Raw genomic sequence first — 22873 nt, forward strand, 5'->3', positions numbered from 1 at the left:
ATGATGGTCTAGACTGTACCATGTGGTGAGCATGGGGGTCTAGACTCTACATGTGGTGGGCATGGGGGTCTAGACTCTACCATGTGGTGGGCATGGGGATCTGGAGTCTACCATGTGGTGGGCATGGGGGTCTGGACTCCTCTGTGTGGTGGGCATGGTGGTCTGGACTCTTCTACCATGTGGTGGGCATGGAGGTCTAGACTCTGGCAGCAAAGCATAATATCAATGCACACAACTCATATAAATTAAATTAAAACTGAGATTTATTTTCAGAAGTATGAACATTGCTTGGGCCCACTGGCTGGCAAGAAGCACTACCATTTATCTTAATGAGCATATCAGGAAAGTTAGGGGAGAAAAAAAAAGAAACAGAGCCCTAAAGATATCAATAAAATTGATATACAAACCAATAAAAATACTTAATGATGAGGCCAACCTATCCAATTAACTACTAAGTATTTGCCAGTGATTTACTGCTTGAGGTATCATATCTCTAGCAGTGCAAATAAAAGTCTAATTATAAGTAACGCTTTCAGTGTGATGTTCTATACATGAAACCAAAATTAATACTCCACATTCCATGGATAGGGCTTTGGCATTAATCCATAAGGTAGAAGTAGAGGACAGTTTTAAATACAGGAACTACTAGTCTTTTCAAAAGTCTTCCATATCTACAAAAGAAAGTGCTTGTTATCTCAAATACCTTGACATTCAGTGAGGAGGGCGTGGTATTACTTGATGAATAATAAAAGAGATCAAAGAGAGAAAACAGAAGACAGTTTTCTGCACAGCAGTCACATCATTGCTTTGGCTCAAACTAAGCAACTGACATAAGTGACAAATTTATCTTGTAGAAAAAAATAATACATTGTATTTCTTTTGTGAACTTCAAGGCATAATGTGGAGTTTGAATCTTAATTGTACCACCACTTACTAGTAGTCACAGTTTGTCAAGTCAATTTAATGTTGTTTTTATCAGAGAAAATCACAGTCATAACCATGACCTCTAAAGTTTTTGTGGGAAATAAATGAGCTAAAGGAACGTAAAATACTTTGGAGCATGCATAAAGAAAAAAAAAAAGAACTGCTAACATTCTTTTCATTATTGTGACATTCAGTGTCACCTCTAATCACTTCAACTATGACCTCCTGAGGATCTGGACCTCCCCAATGTGCTGGTGGCTGACACAGGCATGCAGCCACTCTGAGGGCTCTTCTCTCAGACCCATGTTCCTGAGTAGTTGCTGAGAATGTGCCCTGTACACAGCCACCACTCATCCTGCAGAGTCACTGCAGTCCCCAAACCATCTTTATCCCTCTTAAAAAAATTAGAAGCAGCTCAAAGAGACCAAGTAACTCAGCCAAGTTTGCACAAGAAAAGTCAAAGCCAAGACAGGGATCCCCTGTGGGTCTGACAACAAAGCTGGCCTTCATGTTGTTCCGGCCCACGTGTCCTCTAGTACTGGGTCTGTGACGCCCACGTGTGACGCCTGCCTGTGCTGCAGCTGCTTCTGGATTACAAATTCCAAAATCATGCCATCTGGCAGCTCGTTTGAGTCAATTTGAGCTTTCAGTGTATTTTTCTATAGAAATATATGAGATAAATGGATATACATAGATTTAAATCCTTTAGGAAAATAACACTATATTCATTCAACACATGTCGTGTTATTAACTACGCAGCATCTAACCTGAAATGATTTCACTCGATAGCCACCATCAGCTATTAAAATAGTTTTCTCACCTCTATGAACATAAAATTCATCACTTCCTCAAATTTCTCTTGAAGAAGGCTTTCATGTAAAACCAGAAGAAAACCTGATAGTGTCTTCCACTCATTTGGAAAGTGATATAGAGGAAGAAAATTTACAGCGGCCATAGTTCAGCATTAAAATCTATATCATATAATTTCTTTCACTTTTTTCCTTATTTTTCCCTAAACATCTTCCCCATCTCTTCTTGGTGCTTCTAAGATTGCACGTGGGATCTTTGAAAGTCTTTATTCTCTAGAGCAATTAATTGGCAGATGCCCTTAAATTATAGCAGTGGGCACCCAGTTAATAGGATCTACTTCATTAGTAGGTATCCTTTCCAAAAGCACATTAGGGACTATTTTTTACCCACATATGCATTTTAGAGCCTCAGTCCTATCGTAAACATCTTATCAAATTATTCCTTCATTTACCATGCCTTCCTCAAGAGGAATTCTTTTCAATAAAATTTTCCTATATACTTGAATATGTATCCTTTAGAAAATTGTCTTTTTCCAACTCACTGTGATGAGTTAATTTCCTAAACATATGAAGCAGCCAATCATATTCTATAACTTCATAAACAAGTCCAGATGGACCAGTAAATACCAAGAATAGAGGTAAAATGCTCATAAATTCAGAATATGATAGACTGTAATGGATTTCTCAAAAAGAACCAAGGAGAGCTATAAAGAATTTCCAAATGTCAACGTGATTTTATGGCTTCTATCCCAAAGAAAATCCAGAAGCTCAATCTTAGGCCTAGAAATAATTTTTTAAAAAGCTTTTTACCCACCACTTTTTCTATTACCTGATCCCATCGGAAAGCTCCATGTGGAAACAGCCACCACGAGTGTTCTGGGCCGTGATTTCTAACTTGTCTTCCAGTCTCCTGGCACCTAATCCACTGCTTCTTGGAGCCCCTTCTACAACAGACCTAAATAGGTCTATTTTATTTTATTTTATTTTATTTTATTTCATTTTATTCTTTGGCTTCTGAACCTTCAACAACTTCTTATCCTTGGTATCAAAGTTCAAAGGTTCCTTCAAGTCTGGTCTAAACCTTTCTTTCTAGTTCTGTCTCCAGCCATATTTCTTCCATGATGTCTAAATATGAAAAAAAAAAAATAAGAGTCTATACCTCTTCATGTCACCTGTAATCTTTTTGCTTCTCAGACTGTATAAATGCTTGGCATTTTCCTGACATGGCCTTTCTACCTTTGTCTATCCCCAGAGTCTTCTGTCAACCCAAAGACCCAATCCTACTCCTTGTTTGTGTTTGCTCGTGTCTACAGCTTTCTAGACCCCTAAGTTATGATTTGCCAAAGTGTAGAAGCCACGAGTTTTAAATTAAAACATAAGCAAAACTAACACTAAAACATAAGCAAACCATTTGTGTCAAACAAGTGAATTTGTCAAATTTCCATTAAGTTTGTACAAATTTGTTTTTAGTCTTTTTTTTTTTGGCCAGGTAAGATGTTACAGCAATCATTGAAGGAATGTCGTGTGGGAAACATTTGCTTATATTCTAGAAAAGATGATCAGAATTTAAATGATGATCAGAAGTTTTACCTTATACCAAGTAGAGTTAAAGTAGTGAAAAAAAAAATCTATCGAGCACTGCCATGAAACATTTATGAAAGAGATATTAGAGATGAGGCTTAAAAGACACATAGGATTTGAATCTCAAAATATATGGTGAGGCCGTTCTAAGTACTGAAAAGTCTAGGAATAAAAGTAACATAAGATGCAAAGAAATATTTGTGGAAGCTTCTTGCTGGGCTAGAGAAGGAGATACTAGGTGTTAGGACACACAGTCTTGACAACATCCCTTCCCTTGTAAAACCCCATACTCGCTGCTTTCTCTTCCCTTTGATCTTAGCCTCCTGTGGCCCTCTTGTGCTGCCTAAGCCTCCACATCCCCTTACAAGGGTGCACAAAAACTCTGCATCCGGAGTCATCCACCTGTAAGGCCAGTTCTGAACCTTCTCAGCTATCATGGTGAATTTGGAGCTGAACAAATGTACAGCTTCCTACAGTGTGGGGTCTCAACTCAACCAGGCCCATGACCCCTTTAGATTATAAGATATGAATGTGTGTATATATATATATGTATATATATACACACACATGTGTATACATATATACGTATATATATGCTCCTAAATATCCTGAAACACAACGTAACCCCATACGTATTTTGAAAGTACTTAACATTAGAAAAATGAAGTAAAAATAATCTAAAATGAATACATTTGTCCACATACAGGCACAAAAATGATGCTTTGGCAGATTCACTAAAGTACATGATGAATAGTCAGAAGCTCCCTCCTTTTCAGAATTACCACAGCATGAAACTGCAGATCCACTTCTTGAGAGAGCTGTGCTGTGTTAGTAACTTAAGTACAAGGGGCGCAGTGCACGTGGATGAAATGCTTTATAGGGTGGTGGCCGCGCTTTATGAAGCTGTATATAAACATTCATAAGGAATATAGTAAATGTGCATAATAAATGGTGGAAACCGTGCTTTATAGAGAGAATCAGTGGGTTCCCACCCCGATGGGTTTTCAGGCCTGTAAGGTTCCATGGACCCAGGTAGAGCCATAACAGACTGGGGCACCCCTTCCCTGTGAATGCCACACAAACTGCAAGAGGTTCACCAAACCTGCCTCCTGACCCTTCAGTGATCCCCCCTGAGATTGGGGAAAAAAAAAAAAAAGCACATAAGGAGCCCTCATAATAGGACAACCCTCATTCAAAGTAATGTCCTGGAGTCTTGCACCAGGAAGCCTGGGTCGTGACCTCAAAACATTAAACTGATCGCAGGGTTTTTAGGCCCCCTCATATCTATACAGAAATATCTGTTATCCTCCCCTGGAGAAATAGTAGTTTTTAGAATTTCTTATACATGAAATTATACAGTATTTCTCACAACCCTCTTTGAATTAACATACTGTTTTTAAGATTCATGAATTTGAATTGATGTGACACAACTATTTATTCCCTTTTCCACTGTTACACATTCATTCGGGCTGTTTACGGATTTTCCTGATTGTCAGTAGAGCTGCTGTGGAAATGTGTGCAAAAGTCTGGATTTGCTGGAAAAATGTGGAAGTGCTGGGTTACATGATAAGTGTTTAACATTACGAGAAATTACTGAGATTATTTCCAAAATGGTTGCATCACTTTGCATTTATGAGAGTCTGGGTTGTTCCACATCCTCGGCAATACTTGGTATTGTCTAGCTAGGGAATGAAGCATCACTCAGCCCCTGTGCTGGTTGTCCTGTATCCCGTGTCATTCTAATTTACACTTCCCTCATGACAAAGGGAGCACTTTTTCTTGCACTGTTGTCCATTTGTAAATCTTTCTCTGTTGCAGTATATTTGTCCAGTTTTTAACATTTCATTTGTCTTTTTGCAAATGAATTATAGAAACTTTTGACATATTCTGGATATAAGTATTATGTCAGATATGTGTATTGCAAATACTTCCTTCCAAGCTATGAGTTACTTATTTATTATTCATTCAGTTCGTTTCATGAACATATTTTTTTTTATTAATGAAGTTTATTTTGTCCTCCAACCTGCTTCCATGTCTAGTTTTTATAACACCACTTGTCGAAGGTTTTTTTTTTTTTTTTTTTTTACTGATTGAATCGCTATTGCACTATGGTCATAGAAACAATTTACAATTTAAGCATGGGTCTATTTCTGGTCTACATTCTGTCCCATTGATTTACTTGGCTATCTTAAATATTGTATTTTTATAATAATTTTTAATGTCACATAGTGTAAATTCTCCAATTTTGTTATTCCTCTTAGAGATTGCTTGTGTTCTTTAAAGTCATTTAGATTTCATATACATGGTAAAATCAAAATCTCATTTACCAGGTACAAATCTACAGGAATCTGAATGGAAGTGCATTGAAGGTATATACCAATTGGAGGATACTGGCATGTTAATCACTGGGTCTGCTAAGGAAAAATATATTTCTTTTTTCTATTTGTTAGTCCAACTTTGATTTATTCTAGCAGCTTTTTATATTTTAGATATTACATAAATTTTATTCAATTTATTCCTTACTTATTTTAAATATTTAATGCCCTTATAAAAAAAGATAATGTTCTAAATTTCATTCTCAATTGTTTTTATATATAAACCCATGCTATTTTCTAAAAAATTTTTTTTTAACTTGATGTTAATTATTTCTAATAACTTAGAATAGATAAAATTCATCACTGGAGCCGTCTGAACTCACACTTTTGTTTCTGGGAATTTTTATTTCTATTATTTTATTTTATTTTATTCATTAAATCATAAACACATAGATCCTGTATACACTAATGCATTTTGGGGGTACAATGTACTGAAATTGTAAGCTCAATTTCTCTAAAAGATGTGGGTACATTCAGGTTTTCTATTTGTTTATTCAGGTTTGATCATTTGTTTTCTTGTTTCTCCTACTCTTATACTTTCTGCTGCTGTTATTTTGCCTTTTATCTAAATACGTTATAAATTGCAAAATGCAGTATTATTATATTTGGTTTAGTGAGTCAACTGATATTTTAAAAAATTAAATCTGTTCTCCAGGATGAGTTAGTTTTTATTAGTGGTGAGAAGGCCGGTCCAGTTCCAGACTCTTACCTGTGGTTATCTGGTTCTCCCGGCACCATTTATTGAGTAGAGATTCTTCTTTCCCCAGTGTATTTTTTTGTTTGCTTTGTCAAAGATCAGATGGCAATATGAGGTTTGTTTTATTTCTATGTCCTCTGTTCTTGTCAATGGGTCTATGTCTCTATTTTTATGCCAGACTATGCTGTTTTGATCACTATTGCCTTATGGTATAACCTAAAGTCTGGTAAAATAATGCTTTCAGATTCTTTATTTTGTAGGTATTGCTTTGGCCATTTGAGGTCTTTTCTGATTTCACACAAAGTATGGAATTGTTTTTTCAAAATCTGCAAAATATGAAGTTGGTATTTTAATTTTTGTAAATTCTAACAATGTTGATTCTGCCAATCTATCAGCAAGATATGTTTAGGTATCTACCCCCCCCAAAAAAATGACATTTTACCATAATGACATTTGCTTTCAAATTTTTACAGCAGCTCAATTCACATTTGCAAAGATGTGGGAACAAACCATGCACCCCTCAACACAGGAATGGATTAATAAATTGCAGTACAAATATACTATGGAATATTATTCAGCTACAAAAAACATGGAGATCTGGTATCTTTTGTAACAACCCAGATAGAATTTGAAATCATTCTCCTAAGTGAAATATTGCAAGAATGAAAAAACAAACTTCACATGTTCTCAGTGCTGTGTTGGAACTAGTTGATCAACACCTACATGTTCATATGGAATTAGGAGGGAGGGAGACAGGGGATGGCTAAATCCCCGCACTACGGTACATTGGGTAGGTATATTCCACACCTTTGGGGTGAAGGACACACCTATAACTCTGACTTTAACCTCATTAAAGCAAACTATGTAACCAAAACCTATGTATCCTCATAAAAATATGCAATATTAAAAAAGTAAATATGTACAAAAATGGAAAAAATAAGTTAAAAAAGGAATAAACTTTGATTTTTAAACACATACACATTTATGCTTTTTTATGTTCCTCATTCCTCTCTATAGATCCAAGTTTTTGTCTAATGAGATTTCTCTTCAGCCTGCCAAACATTTCTTTAGTACTTCTTTTTTTTTTTTATTAAATCATAGCTGTGTATATTAATGCAATCACAGGGTACGGTGTGGTGTTTTCATATACAATTTGAAATACTCTCATCAAACTGGTTAATGTAGCCTTCATATCAGTTCCGCTCATAAATTCTCTGTGCTTTTGTCAGGATTTCACTCCCTTTATTGAAGGATATATTTACTGAACATAGAGCTTTAGGTTGCTAGATTTTTGTTGTCATTGTTGGTTTTTGGTTTTGTTTTTTTCTCCACACCTTAAATATGTTGTTTTATGGTCTTCTGTCTTTGTTTTCTTCTGCAACTGATTTTATTGTCATTCTATCCTTTCCATTCCCTGCCACATCCTTTCCAGTGTGTGATGAATTGTATCTTTTCTTTTTTCCTCTGACTTCTGTGAAATTTTCTCTTTACACTTGGTCTTTAGCAATTTACCCACATACCTTAGTTTTCTGCTCTGTATTTATTCTACCTTAGCTACATTGATTGGATACAGGATTAATATTTTTCATCACATCTGAAAAAATTGTGACCAATATTTATGATCATATTTTCCACTCAAGTTCTCTCTCTCCCTCTGTCCTAGGTTAGAAGGCTTGATGTTATCTCTCTGGTTACTGAGACTCTGTTTCCCTTTCTATTTTTTTGAGCCAGAGTCTCCCTCTGTTACAGATACCCAGGCCAAAGCTGGATTAAAGTCACATGATCACAGCTCACTGCAATCTCGGATTCCCACCTTCAAATGATCCTCCTGCCACAACCTTCCAAATAGCTAGGACTATAAGTGTGTGCCCCCATGCTCGGCTAATTTATTTTATTTTGTTTTAATTTTTTTGCAGAGAGAGGTTCATTCTCCTTATGTTGCCCAGGCTGTTCTCAAATTCCTGGCCTCAAGCAATCCTCCCACCTTGACCTGGGCTTACAAGGTCAGGTGTGCCCAGGTTTATTTACTTTTTAGGATGTTTTTCTCTGTGTTTTTCAAATATTATTTCTTCAATTTCACTAATAATTTGAGCTACGAACCTCAAACATTGAGTACTTCATTTCAAATATTTTATTTTTCTGTGTAATTTTTGGTTTTTTGTACTGTTTTCTATTTCACTGTTAAGATCCCCTATTTGTTCCCTAATCAGGTTGAGATTTCCTTTAAAATCTTAAACATGTTTTAATAGCTGCTTTAAGGTAATCTGTTATTCTCACATTTCTGATACATTTCTATTAATAGAGTTTTTATATGGCTATGGGATATTTCTACATTTTCCCTCTTACTATTTTTCAAATTTTATTCTGGATATTATGGATTTCACTTTGCAGAATGTGTATATTTTATTTTATTTTTTGAGGCAGGCAGTTTTCATGCAAGCTTGAAATATTCCCTTTGAATTTGGCTTTTACAAGATGTGTTGAATATTGTAACTCTTCTGCAGAATTAGCACCATCCACAGGTCTAGCATTATTGGGGTATTTTCTTAATGATTAGGTGCTAGAGAAGATTCCTCTATTTCAGCTGGTTGAAAAAGAGTAGTTCCTAGTCCTGAGGAGCTCCCATTGTCACTCATGTCATAACTTCTCAGAAAATCCTCTTTTGCATTCTTTGACGGGCCTGGGAGATTTCCATTCCACACACACACAGCTCCCTGTTTACCAAATGCTTAAGAGAGACTTATGCAAGTTGCTGGAGGTCTTCTCCACTTAGCTCCTTTCTTTCTTAAACTGCCCCCCAAATTCTAGCCTGGTCAGTAGCCCTGAGTGCCCATGTCTCTCTCCCCAGTTCTACACAGCCACAGGCCGTGCCCATCCCATCTGCTCCTTGGTACTGGTGTCCAAGCCCGGGCCAGGTACATTATGATGCTTACCTTTTTGCGTCCCTTCCATGATGGATCATGTTTTTACAACATCTTGTGCAGTGAGATCAATATTTACCTCATGTATTTTGTCTAGTTTTATAGCTTTTTATGGCAGGAAGGCTAATTCCATGCTGGTTACATCACCATGGTTGAGGACACTGCTGTCATAGTTTAATTTCTTTGTCCTTTCATCTTTCTTAATTCAGTTTAAGCTTTTTTGCTGCTGTTGTCAAATATTTCCATAACTTCTTACAATTCACCATACATAGGTGTATTAAAGACTGGGCATGGTCTCTCACACCCATAGCTCTAGCACTTTAGGGAGGATAAGGTGGGAGGATCGTTTGAGCAGGACTTGGAGGTTGCAGTGAGCTAAGATGACAGCACTGCCCTGCAGCCCGCGTGACAGAGCAAGACCTGTATCAAGAAGAAAAAACAGGAATGAATGTGGTTCCTCTTATTTATTTGCACTACCTTCCATCCGGCCTCCCTCTCCTCCCTCTTGCTACCTTCCTTTCACTCTTCCTGTCCAGCAGGTCTGGTGCTTTGTATAAAACATGGGAATTCTGACAAAACTTACTACTACATCACTTGAAAATGTTTATGGCATTTTCCCCTTACTTTTGAAGTACCATATCTCGTTATCAGTCACCTACCACCCCATCCTGCCCCTTCACATCCTCTCTCTACAACTGCAAACAAGTGAAATCAGTTCATAGTCTCTAGACACGCCACGCTTGCCTTTCCTTCAGGCTGCTGACCCTACTGTGTCCTTTTTCTGAGATGGCCTTTCCCTACCTCTACAATTGCTTAAATTTTACTGGATATCCAGATTTAGCATAGACCTCATTCCTCAAGAATGTATTTCTCAAATGTTCCAAATTTGGGCCAAGTCAGTGCAATATCCTCCACCATATTTTCAATGAGGTAAGTGCGCCATGCCATGGAACCAAGCTACTTGCTGGTATTCCCTCACTGAAAAGGGAACGACATAGAGTCAGGGTCTGTCTGTGTTGGTCATCACTGCCTATCTTAGTGCCAAGCATAACGGTAGGACTGTGTGGTTTAGAGAACAGGAATAAGGAGCACTCACAACTTTCACAAAACTCACAATATAATTGGCAAAACAAGACTCAGACACAATAAATAGAAAGCAAGTACCAAATTACCACAAACTTGGAAGCTTAAAACAATTTATTCTCTCACAGTTTTAACATCTAGAGATCTGAAATGAACACATTGGCAGGCCTACACTCCCTCTCCCTGGTGCCGGGAGAACACAAGTTTCTCTCCGAGCCTGGCGGCTGTCCTGGGTTTATGGCCTCACTTCTCTCTCTCTTCTCCATCTTCAAGGGCTTCTCCTCTCAGACAGATATGTGTAATTACATTTAGAGTCCACCTGTCATAGGATGATCCAGGATAATTATCCAAAATAATCTTTTCCTCTCCTTCCTTTCGTCACAGTACCTGCCTTTTAAGGTAAGATTCACAGAATCTGGTGATAGGGACGTGGATATATAACCCTGGGACTGCCATTCGATTCACTATAGCAGGTCACAATGCAGGAGTTAGGATGAGAGAAGTAGAAACTGAGATACTGGTAGTTCAGAATAGTCAAGGAGGTCTTGACATTAAAAAGCAAAAAAAAAAAAAAAAAAAACCAAAAGAAACATCGATAACCAATAGGAGTTCTATGCTGTGGAAGGAGCATTTCAGTTACAGAAGGTTATGAAATTACAAAGATGGTACAGAGCATATTAAAGATTATTTCAGATGCTAGAGTACAAAATATAAATGAGAGTTTTGAGATTAAAAACAATCATAAGCATAGTTTGGGTAAGAAAACAGAAGGTTTGTGAAACAATTACTTATAATATAGTTTGACCTTACTGTCTATCAGGATGCTTAAAAAGAATGAGAATTTTCTTGTGCAAAAGAATGACATGAGTAGTGTCTGCTGGAGATTTCTCTCCTCCCTGTAAGTGTAACAGCTGAGATGGAGGAGTCGCCCTGTCCCCCAGTTAACCCCACACTCAAAGTTCGTCCTTTCCCCCCACTACTTATCATGGAAGAAAGACTTATAAGTATTAAAAACATAAAAATCTTAGTTTTTTCCTTAAAGACAAGAAATCAAATGAGTTAAACAGGTTTTTGCAAGAAATAAAAATCTTAAAGAAAGATTTTAGTAACTATAATTTTAAATACTATGACACATATAAATATTTTAAAAACCATTTCAGCATTGAGAAATCTCTCTTAAAATTTTGGTTTAGCCTCATCTCTAAAGTTAAAAAGCAAAAATGTGCTCCGTCACCATAAGATTAGATTTGGCTGAGTATATTTCCAGCATTGTTTTCTTACTGAAAAGGAGTGGGATTGCTTTGTTTTGCTCTATTTAAATCCCTCGTTCTTCATAGCAATGGCATCTTGTGCACAGAACTGTGCATATGGTAAACAAAAGATTTTACTTTCAAAACTATATAAATGTACAGGAAGCATTTACCAGGACATAGTTATTTCTGTATCATTAAGGTGAATTTTAAAATTTCTATTACTTTTGAGGATCATTTAGTCATCACTTTGGGATTCCATTTATCAAAGTGTTTTACTTCTTTTTTTTTTTTTCTGTATCCTCTTCTGTTTCAACAATATGTTAATTTAAAATGGTGTCAAGAACTATGATTTCCCAAGAAACTAGGTGAACTTTTAGAATTTAAGAACCAAAGAGCTAAAGGAATTTATTTTCTAAATCAACAGAAGACAGTACTGTTCTTGTATAAAGTGACATTTACTTAACATTATGTTTTTGCATTTTTTTAGAGAAAACATATGGTTCCCCATTTATAGTGAAAGCTTTAAGAAGAATCACACGCTGTTCTTAGAATATAGTGAAGTTAACTGACTTCTGTCTTTCTTTTAATCACATACTATTTCATTGCCCTTCCCTCCAAGGCCAATTAGCAAGAAATTCTTTGATGTTTGACCTAAAGAAAGGTGCATGGCTAACTGACATTTACAACACTATACAATATTCTTGATTTAAAATATTTAAAGTAAACTTTGTAAGGATTAGAGTTAATTTACAGTGTGTAGGAAATATAAAGGATAGAGGAACATGTTAAATATCATCATGAGGAGAACTGACTAAAACTGGTCTCTTCCTCCCGGAGTGTGTAAAAATGTGTGGAAAGGTACTTTTCCTGTTTAAAAAGATACATAACAATGAAATCCGCTGACTGGCCTACATGTCCTCTCATTTGCAACAAAGATATTTTGATGTGAAATTTGAAAATGGGCAGGGCATTAGACATTAGCTTTGGTAATTGTGATAATAGCACTGTGGTTATGTTTTTAAGAAGTCCTTATTTTTATAGCAGTATATTTGCTTAATTAAGAGTGAAACATAACACATATGGCTTACCTGAAAAATATTTTGGAATTAATAACAAGTACAAAGGGATAATGGAAATATGCTAAAATTTTACCAAGTATAAGTCTAGATTGTGAATTCACAAGGGTTCATTATACTATTTTTTCTATTTTTATGTGTTTAAAAATTTTTATAATAAATATTTTTAATACACTCATGAGTGCTATAGTGGAGTAAATGAATACTTACAATTATTTTAAGCTCACAGTATAAATGTGTAAAGTATGCTGAAAGTTATCAATATTCATTCATCAATGATCCATTTCTGCCTGATCAAAATTAGATTAGTATTTGGATTATAATTAGCTTATAGTTCCAGGTAAAGTTAAGCCAGTTTGGGGAGCTTGGAAAGGAAAAGCTAAGGCAAGTAAGACAGTGGGGATATTTCAATCCATATTTCACTTACATCTACTTTTACAAAATTTAGGGGGTACTGATATTTCAGTCAGAGTTTCCTTGTGGTTTTGATTTCCAGAAAGTAGGCTATTCTGTAAACTAAAATTTTAGTTTTCATGTGTGATGAGGCAGTATTCCAGAATTTCATCAGCTAAAAAACAAAACATACAAAAGGCAAAATTTTGGCAGAATATCATAAGAACCTTGGAAACTTAACAGCCCAAGAGCTAAAAAAATTATAGGGAATATATTCTTTTTTAAAAAAGAGTGATATATTTTAGTACTGTTCCATTTCTCTGTCAATATATATCTCAAGTAGAATATAAACCAAACAAATATTATCCTTTATTTATTTTTTTCTCAATCCACCCCTAAGCTTAGTTGGATCACATTCAGAGCCCACGGAATCCCAATGACCTGAAGCCGTGTGATGTTACCTTGTTGCCCTTCTGCTTCTCTGCCCCTTCCTCTCGCCCACCTCCTCTTCCTCCTTCTGTTCCTTTTTCTTCTTCTCTAGTGCCTGTCTTTAGAAAAATAACCCAGCCTCTAATGAATGCTCGTTTATTCTTGTATAATTTATTTTCAACTGTTCTTCTTTCAAACCTCCAGAGAAGATGGGATTTTTCAAGGGGAAGGATCTTTCAGCCTCACCTTACTGCATCTTTCACAATGGGGAAAAGAGAATCATCCGGAAGAGCAGTAACAACCCACCTCTTCCTTTGCATGATCCAGCCAGCACTCATTTATCCAGTGAGAGACCTTGGTAACCTGGAAGAAGTCCATGCCAATGTTTACACTTAATGGTAGAATGTGAGTCAATAACAAACAGTCATGGAAAGAAAACATAAATGAAACCACAAAGTGAGTTACATTCTCAAATATGACAGAAATAGTATTTAAGTTGCTCAAATATTATTTGCTCTCTTGAGTCATAAGATCATAGAATACAAAATTCACCTCTTTCCACTAATTTTTTCTTTCTTCTTTGTAATGCATCACCCTTCCTATCCATGCAACTATGACCTTCTGAGTTCCCATTCTGTTGTAAACAACCCTCCTCCTTTCAATGTTGTCTTCACTGTTACACTAAAAACATCTAATAATGACAATTTAAATCATCATAAGCATAGTCACCACGTTTGCCTTGCAGCTATAATTCTTGATCCTCTCTCATGCCCTACACCTAGACGTTATAAACATAGATGCAAATGCATGAGATTAATTAATTCTTTTTTTTTTTTTTTTTTTTTGCAGTTTCTGGCAGGGGCTGGATTTGAACCTGCCACCTTCAGCATATGGGGCCGGTGTCCCACCCTGTTGAGCCACAGGTGCCACCCAAATTCTTTCTTTTTTTTTTGAGACAGAGTCTCACTATGTTGCCCTGGGTAGGGTGCTGTGGCATCACAGCTCACAGCAATCTCCAACTCTTGGGCTTAAGCGATTCTCTTGCCTCAGTCTCCCAAGTAGCTGGGACTACAGGGGCCCACCACAAAGCCGGCTATTTTTGTTGTTGTTATTGTTGTCATTGTTGTTTAGCAGGCCCAGGCTGGGCTTAAACCTTTCACCCCTGGTGTATGTGGGCAGCACCATACCCACTGAGCTACAGGTGCCTCCCAAGATTAATTAATTCTTGTAAGATCTGAGGTAGGTGTTAAGGTCTCCATTTCACCTAAAATTAAACTGAACTTCAGTGAAATTAAGTAAGTTGGTCAAGACTGCATAATTAATAAATTCAGGCCCAGGATTCAAATGCAGATTGACTGAATCCAAAGTCCTTGCTGGATCTCCAAGTTCCTCTTTTCCTGAAAGCATCAACTTTGCAGTTTAAAGCAACATATGTGACAGTGTAGTTAGAAATAAATAGATGTTGATAGGAAGAAAAATGTGCAACCAGCACCCTGATAGTGTTAACGGGTTACCAGGACAGGTGCAAACCCCTGGGAGGAGTTGCCAGTGACTTGGGCAAGGGAGGCTTGGGTTAGAGCCCTCCACCTGGGGAGAAATGTTGAGTCAGTTGGTTCTAGACATAAAACATTCTGGGACTGTTTAAGTATTTTTAGAATTAAAGGAACATGGTTGACAACTAAGAAAAATCACAGATCATCATCTTTAACTTCAAAGGAAATGAGTTGGAAGGGATTTGGAATGGACCTCAGAGAAGGAACACACTTGGCTGAGAAGCCCCACCCTTTCAGGCTGCTCTGAAGACCAGTTGAAGAGGGTGTGGCTCCGTCCAGCTGGGCAGTAGAGCTTTGTAGAAGTGGCCAGGGCACAAGAGCGAGCAGGAAACCACGCATTAGGTTTCCAGCAAGACTCCCTGGAGTCATACACTCTGGTGTCACTGAAAAGTGAAACTCATGTGGAGGCCTTCAGCTGGGTGCACGTGATTGCTACTGGGTGAAAGCTTGGGGTTATCAGCCAGGCAGGGGGGACCGGATGGAGGAAGGAAGCACAGGAGAACCAGGAACCCGACATCTTCCCTGCGCAGTGTCCCTCCTGCGCCCTCTACCGACAGCGCTTAGCATTGTGCCAGCTGGCAAAGAAGAAAATCCTTTAAGGGTTCAGCTCCCAGTGTCGTAAAAGTAGGATAAAGAAGGGTGTAGAGCTGAAAGGACAACGTGGATGACTGAATGCAGTCCAGGACCTGCAACTGATTCCAGTTCATAGAGCAGTCCTGCTTTATACCATTCAGAATTAGGCACTTTAATCACTTTTTCATTGCACTTGAATCGTTTTTATTCATAAAGTACTTGGTGAATATTTGAGAAACCTAATGGAAGAATAAGAACAAACACTGGTCTTGGAATGAGACTACCATGGGTTATAAGCCAAAACCTGCTCCTGGTAGGCTTTAAATTCTTCTTTCTAAATCAGAATAATGATAATTTATCTCCCCACCTCATCCAGTTTGTGTGAATATTAATATATCTGAAGATTATGAAATTCCTCTAGTCCTTATTTCACAAATCTAGTTAATTGTAGCTAATTTACTTGCTGACTTATCTGTTACCTCACTATATTACAAACATTTTGATAGGAAAACATGTTTTTTTAATAAATATACAAATTTCTAATCACATCAGTTGTACGTGGGTGTATACTGAGCACTAAAATATTTCTAAGTGTGAAATATCATGGAATGCTAATGCTCATATAAGCTCTTTATACAGTTTTTAATGCTTTTTCCCTCAGCATACAGACTGAAGATGTTATTACATACAAATGAAAATGTGAATTTTGTAATTGGGCATGTTATGGATGACATTTTTAATGTTCTGATCACTACCATTGAAACAAAAGCTTTTACAAATTCATCTCTTACTCATTGTTTTCCAAAAAATTATGATGAATGAGAAAATAGGGGATCTTGTCAACATGATAGGCTAAATAAAGTCACTAAAAGTTGGGCTAAATGTTATACTGAAAGCAAAACCTAGTCTGCTTTATACTTTTTGAGATTCCCTGCCTTATCCGGGACTCCTTGCCCTCTGCCTCTGTCCCGCGGTCCTGGTCCTGCTACCTCCTGAGGGCCATGCTGGGGTCCACAAGTTGGTGCCATCACTCCGTGTTCAAGGGTTTACTGCCTTCTCAGAGAATCCTTAGAAATGTTTTTATTATTACCTAAATCTTCTTCAGTCCTACTACTTACTCAAGGCACTCAAGTCTTCCTTCCCTTAACAATCTATGCTCTTTTTGAGGGTATAGCCATTGTCTTGGCTATTATACACCAGAGTTTGATTTGAAAAGTGCATTATAAATTCAACAAAATAGCAATCTATTCTGAAAAATTTTCCAAATGTTAGAGAAATGTTATGGGCATCCTCTTTTAATGATTAATCATAAAATATTTGGTAAACATTTGGGAGGTCTAAGGGGAGAATAGGATGAATAGGTCTTGGAATGAGGAAACCATAGTTTATAAGCTAAATCCCAAGTCCTTTGAGCCTTAAATTCTTCATTTCTTTCCTTCTTTCCTTCCCTCCTTCCTTCCTTCCTTCCTTCCTTCTCTCTCTCTCTTTCTTTCTTTCTTTCTTTCTCTCTTTCTTTCTTTCAGACAGAGTCTCAAGCTGCCACCCTTGGTAGAATGCTGTGGCATCACAGCTCACAGCAACCTCCAACTCTTGTGCTTAAGCAATTCTCTTGCCTCAGCCTCCCCAGTAGTTGGTACTACAGGCACCGACCACAACGCCTGTCTATTTTTTGGTTGTAGTTGTCACTGTTGTTTGACAGGACCAGGCTGGATTCGAACCTGCTAGCTCTGGTGTATATAATTGGTGCACCAGCTGCTTGAGCTATAGGCGCCGAGCCAAATTCTTCATTTCTAATGATAATAATGATAATTTATCTGCCCACTTCATCAAGTTTGTGTAAATATTAATATACATGAATAGTATGAAGGTTCACTAGTGTTCCATTCCACAAATCCGTGAATTAAAAATAAATGTACAACAAAATCATGCTAGCTCCAGAGCACCCATTTTACTAATGGTGGAAAATTAAATAGTATAATCATTTAATACAATCTGGTATATTTTATCTAGCTTCTTAATTTAAATTCAGATATCATTATCTCAATCATTGTCCAGTTGAAAACCTTCTCGCTGATTTCTCCCTGTTCTCTGGGGTTTCTCCTTCACACCTCCTTGGAGTTGCTCTTTCATTATGGGGTTTCTGGGTATGGTAAGGGGGAAAGCAACTGCCCCCAAATGGGCCCTGGGGCAGCCGCACCAGCTTTGTATGGTGTTGTTCCATTCCTTCAATCCTGGGGACAGCTGCCGTTACATTACCAAGTCGTTAGCAGGCTGCCACAATAGTGGCAGACAGATGAGGGACCAGACAGCTTCCCTGGCTTCAGCCACGGTCCGTCTGGGGTCTGTGGTTGCTGGTGTCCGAGAGTGGCTTCGGACAGGGCTGGGTACCCTCTACGTCAATGTGGGTGCAACAGGTGAGCAACAATTTCCACAGGCACATTCTTCTTGGCTCCTACTTTTCAAATGACATTTGCAAGCTTCTCAACTTCAGAAGAGATGCAAAAATCCACTCCCTAGTTTAGGAAACATGCCTCAGACCCACTCTTCAGTAAGAGGCTTGGGAGCTGGAGAAAGCTGTACCCTCCGGGTCTTCTGCCTCCTACCACACTGTGATAGGCAGTAAACTTCCCTCTCCTCCCACCTGCTTTCTTTCCAAAGTTGAGTGAAATAAGAGGCCCCTATTCTTCTGTGTTGTTTTCAGTCATTTTGTGATTGGAAAGGCAGCAGTAGAGCCTAACAGACTAAGTGGATCCTATGAGGTTTGGGGGGAAAGGGGGACAGCAGAACTCTTCATTGGAAGTGTCACGGTATTGCCCCTGCACTATTCAGTTATAACTGAAAATGAGCTGAGTGAATGCAGTTTGAAAAAAGGTAAGACTGTATAAATATAGCAAATGAAAGTGTGTAGCATTCAATGGGTTAAAATCAAGAATACATTAACCATACATCTTCATTAATGAGGATCAAAGATCAAGACAGAGGTTCCAAGTATCTACTGAGAAATCCTTATATCATTTTTTAATATAAGTTTATGAGAGTGGAAAAACAACTCAAATGGCTTTTTCTCTGCTCTCACACCACCACAATAATAATCATCTAAACAGTAGACTTCTATGAGCACACATGTGGGGATTTCTCTGCACCACCAAGCAAACGATCCATTTCTGTGGGAGACAGCAGCTGGGTGTCCTCTGATTCAGTTCCATCCTGACACTATCTACACTATCTGAAGATAGCTTCAGATCCCACAGGCTATGGACTCAGTCCCCAAGGCTGCCCTTCCCCTGCTTTTGTGCTAATCACAAACCCTGGTTATTTTGCCTGTACATTGGACCAACTGGCTGGACATCAGAGTTTCCAGAACCCCCTCCTTGGCTTTGATTAATTTGCTAGAGAGGTTCCTAGAACTGAGGGAAACACTTTTACCAGTTTATTACAAAGGTTTTTTTTTTTTTTCTTTTTTAGAGACAGAGTCTTACTTTACCGCCCTCTGCAGAGTGCCATGGTAGTGTCACACAGCTCACAGCTCCTGGGTGTACGTGATTCTCTTGCCTCAGCCTCCCCAGTAGCTGGGACTACAGACGCTCACCACAAGGCCTGGCTATTTCTTTGTTTCAGTTTGGCTGGGGCAGGTTTGAACCTGCCACCCCCAGTATATGGGGCCAGGGCCTTACTCACTGAGCCACATGTGCCACCCTACAAAGGATATTTTAAAGAACATTGTGAACTAAACAACATAATTCTAACCCCCTTGCTGATTGAATTGAGCTTCTGGCCTTAAGGCAAGAAAGGTCAAACTCACCTCATTACACTCTCCCTTTTGTAGTTTAGATAAAACAGTTGACCAGTACTCGTGTTAAAAGAGAGATCAGGAGGCTGAGAACCAGAGTCTGTGACAGCAAGGACCTAAGGCCACGCACGCAAATGTTATTAAATCACACATGACCATCAATTTGCTTAAAAGATCAGCTCAGTGGGTGTGCTGTAAATTGTATCTGAATAACAGACTTCCTTAACTTAAAAATTCCAAGACCTTAAACAAAGCTTTATTTCTTTTAAAAATTTATTTCAATTGTATTATGGGGTACAAATGGTTTTTAGTTACATTGATAGAATGTATAATGGTGAGGTTGGGGTATTAGTGGACCCATCAGCTGACTAGTGAACATTATACTCAGTGGATGATATTTCATCCCCTCCCCCACCCCCTACTCCTGGGTCTCCAGGGTCATTATGTTGTTCTGTATGACCATGCGTACCCACAGCTTAGCTCTCACTTGTAAGTAATAACAATTTGTTATGTTTGTTTTTTCATTCCTAAGTATTTCACTTAAGATAATGATCTCCAATTCCATTCAAATTGCTACAAAAAACATTTCATTATTTGTTATAGCTGAGTAGCATTATGAGGTATATGTAATACCACATTTTCTTTGTCTATTCCTCAGTTGATGGGCCCTTAGGTTAATTCTGTATCTTTGCACTTTTGAACTGCTCTATAATAAACATAGTTGTGCAGGTATCTTTTTGATATAATTACTTCTTTTCCAGTAGGTAGGTACCATTGGTGAATAAAGATAGATCTAGTTCTTTGGGGGAATCTCTGTACTGTCATCCAAAGAGGTCGTGCTGATTTATATTCCCACCAGCAGTAAATAAGAGTTCCTTTAACCACATCCAGGCCAACATCTGTTGTTGTGTGACTTTTTATTTATTTATTTATTTATTTATTTTTTTGGAGACAGAGTTTCACTATGTTGCCCTTGGTAGAGTGCCATGGCGTCACAGCTCATAGCAACCTCCAACTCTAGGGCTTAAGTGATTCTCTTGCCTCAGCCTCCCAAGTAGCTGGGACCACAGGCACCTACCATAACACCCAGCTATTTTCTTGTTGCAGTTCTCATTGCTGTTTAGCTGTCCAGACCAGGCTCTAACCTTCCAACCCTCAGTGCTTATGACTGGCACCATAACCACTGTGCTACAGGTGCCAAGCCTGTTCTGTAACTTGTTGATAGTGACCATTCTGAGAGAGATGATTTAGCATCCCACTGTGGTTTTAACTGAATTTCCCTGATGATGACTCATGTTAAGAATTTTTTCATATGTTTCTTGGCAATTTGTATCTCTTAGTTTGAAAAATGTCTGTTCATGTCTTTTGCCTTTGTTTGCTTTCCTTGTTTTTCTTACAATGAAAGAGTCTGGGGTCTAACTCCAGACCTTGCAGAGTCTGGCTATTAGTCCTTTGTCAGACATACAGTTTGTGAATATGTTCTCCCATTATAGAGATTGTCTGTAGTTTAATTAAATCCAATTTGCTTACTTTTGGTTTTGTTGTATTTGCTTTAGGGTCTTAGTCATAAATTCTTTACCTATTCCAGCATTGAGAATATTTTTTGAATATTTTTTTCTAGAATTTGTATAGTGTAAAGTCTTGCATTTAAGTCTTTATTCTGAGTTTACATTTATATATATATATATATATATATATATATACACACATACTCAGAATGAAGTGTGTATATACTCAGAATGGACTAAAGACTTAAATGCAAGACATGTGTGTGTATATATATATATATATATGTTATAACTCCATTTTGGGTTAATTATATATATATAAGACTTGAGTGTGGCTCCCTAGACAATGGTCATATGCATTTGCCTCAGGAAAAACTTCTTTAAATAATTTTACAAAGTTTGGATTTTTTTCATTAACAGTTCACATGAACAGTCAGATGAAGAAGTACATAGGGCTAGAAGGGTCCCAAACACAGGAGTTTCTGTCCCTGTGGAGTTAGGTTGTGACAGGTGGATGAATTTTTGTTCAGCTTTCTGACAGCCTCCAAATGTTCAATACTCTAGAAGCTCTCTGAACCCTGTCCTCTGGGGCCTTTTATGGAGATGTCATGCACACAGGTGTGATTGATTAAACCACAGACACTGGTAATCAACTTTACCTTCATCTCCTGTCCCCTTACTGGAAGTTGGATGGAACCAAAAATTATAACCCTCTGGGCATGTAGCTGGTTTCTCTGGCAACCAGCCCCATCCAGTTGTTTCTATTAATAGGTTTCCAAAAAAATCACCTCATTAGCTCTAGTGTGTTTGAAATTGCTTGTTAAAGATAACAAAGGACTGTCTTTCCCCCTTGTTATTCAGGAGCTACTTCAAAAACCAAGGACAAGACCAAAAATTTTAACAAAAGATTTTCCTACTGTGCTAGACACTTAAGAAATAACAAGGCTTCAGGAGCTGAAAGCCAGTTAGCAGGGCTGAAATCCAAAGTGACTCTGTCTTAGCATCACAGTGTATATGTAGTGAATAATGTATATTATTTTCTAATCCATGGACACAGATTAAAAAATGCTAAGGAGTGGAGTAGAAGGTTGCAAGAGGCAAACTTGAAAAGAGAAGATTTAAGAACACCATCGAGGCAGAGCTTTTCTAGTAGGAGAAGGAATTGCTGACCCCACGCTTACATCTCCAGTGTGGGAGATGATAAGAAACATTTAATGACAGAAGAAAATATTGTTCTATTTTGTTTAATGGAAGTGTGATTTACTAAGTATCTTTTTGAGTTGGACTAGAAATACCTTTGTCATTTTGGGTTGAGCAGGCCATCATAACCAGATGAGATTTGCCTAAGTGTGTCCCAAGCCGACGGGACTTGGTCTTGCCTGTTGTTGTAGATCACTTGCACTTTACTGCTAAGGGTCAGGATAAAGGTCCTTGCTGGTGCCAGTAAAAACTGCAAAGTAATGAACTGTCAGAAAATAACAGAGATAAGGCATTAAGCTGCCTTCAGAATGACTTCTGGTTCTTGTTAACCCAAGTATGGGAATGCTTTACTACCAATATGTTGGTGTCTGTTTTGTGGAGTGAATAAGTGCCTTGCACTTTCTAATTCCATGCATGTCATTTTTTATAGAAAACAATATGCATATTTTTTTTTGTACCCTGTCAAGTTTGGGCGCTAATTAACATTATTATAGGCTGCAGGAACGCATTCAAGCCTGAATACATTAGTCATTAATTTCAGCAAGTAGGAAGAGGTAAGGATAGCATAAAAAGAAGACCTAGACAAATCAGAATGCAGCATTTCAAGAGAACAGTTAATGCACTGGAAAGTTCCGTTTCATAATAAACTCCTCACCAATAAGGGAATGAAGGTGATTTGGTAAAGCTAACATCAGTTGAGCTTTGGAT

This window comes from Otolemur garnettii, unplaced genomic scaffold, assembly GCF_000181295.1.
Source record: "Otolemur garnettii isolate 467f Iridium unplaced genomic scaffold, OtoGar3 scaffold00123, whole genome shotgun sequence".
In the NCBI taxonomy this organism is placed as follows: domain Eukaryota; kingdom Metazoa; phylum Chordata; class Mammalia; order Primates; family Galagidae; genus Otolemur; species Otolemur garnettii.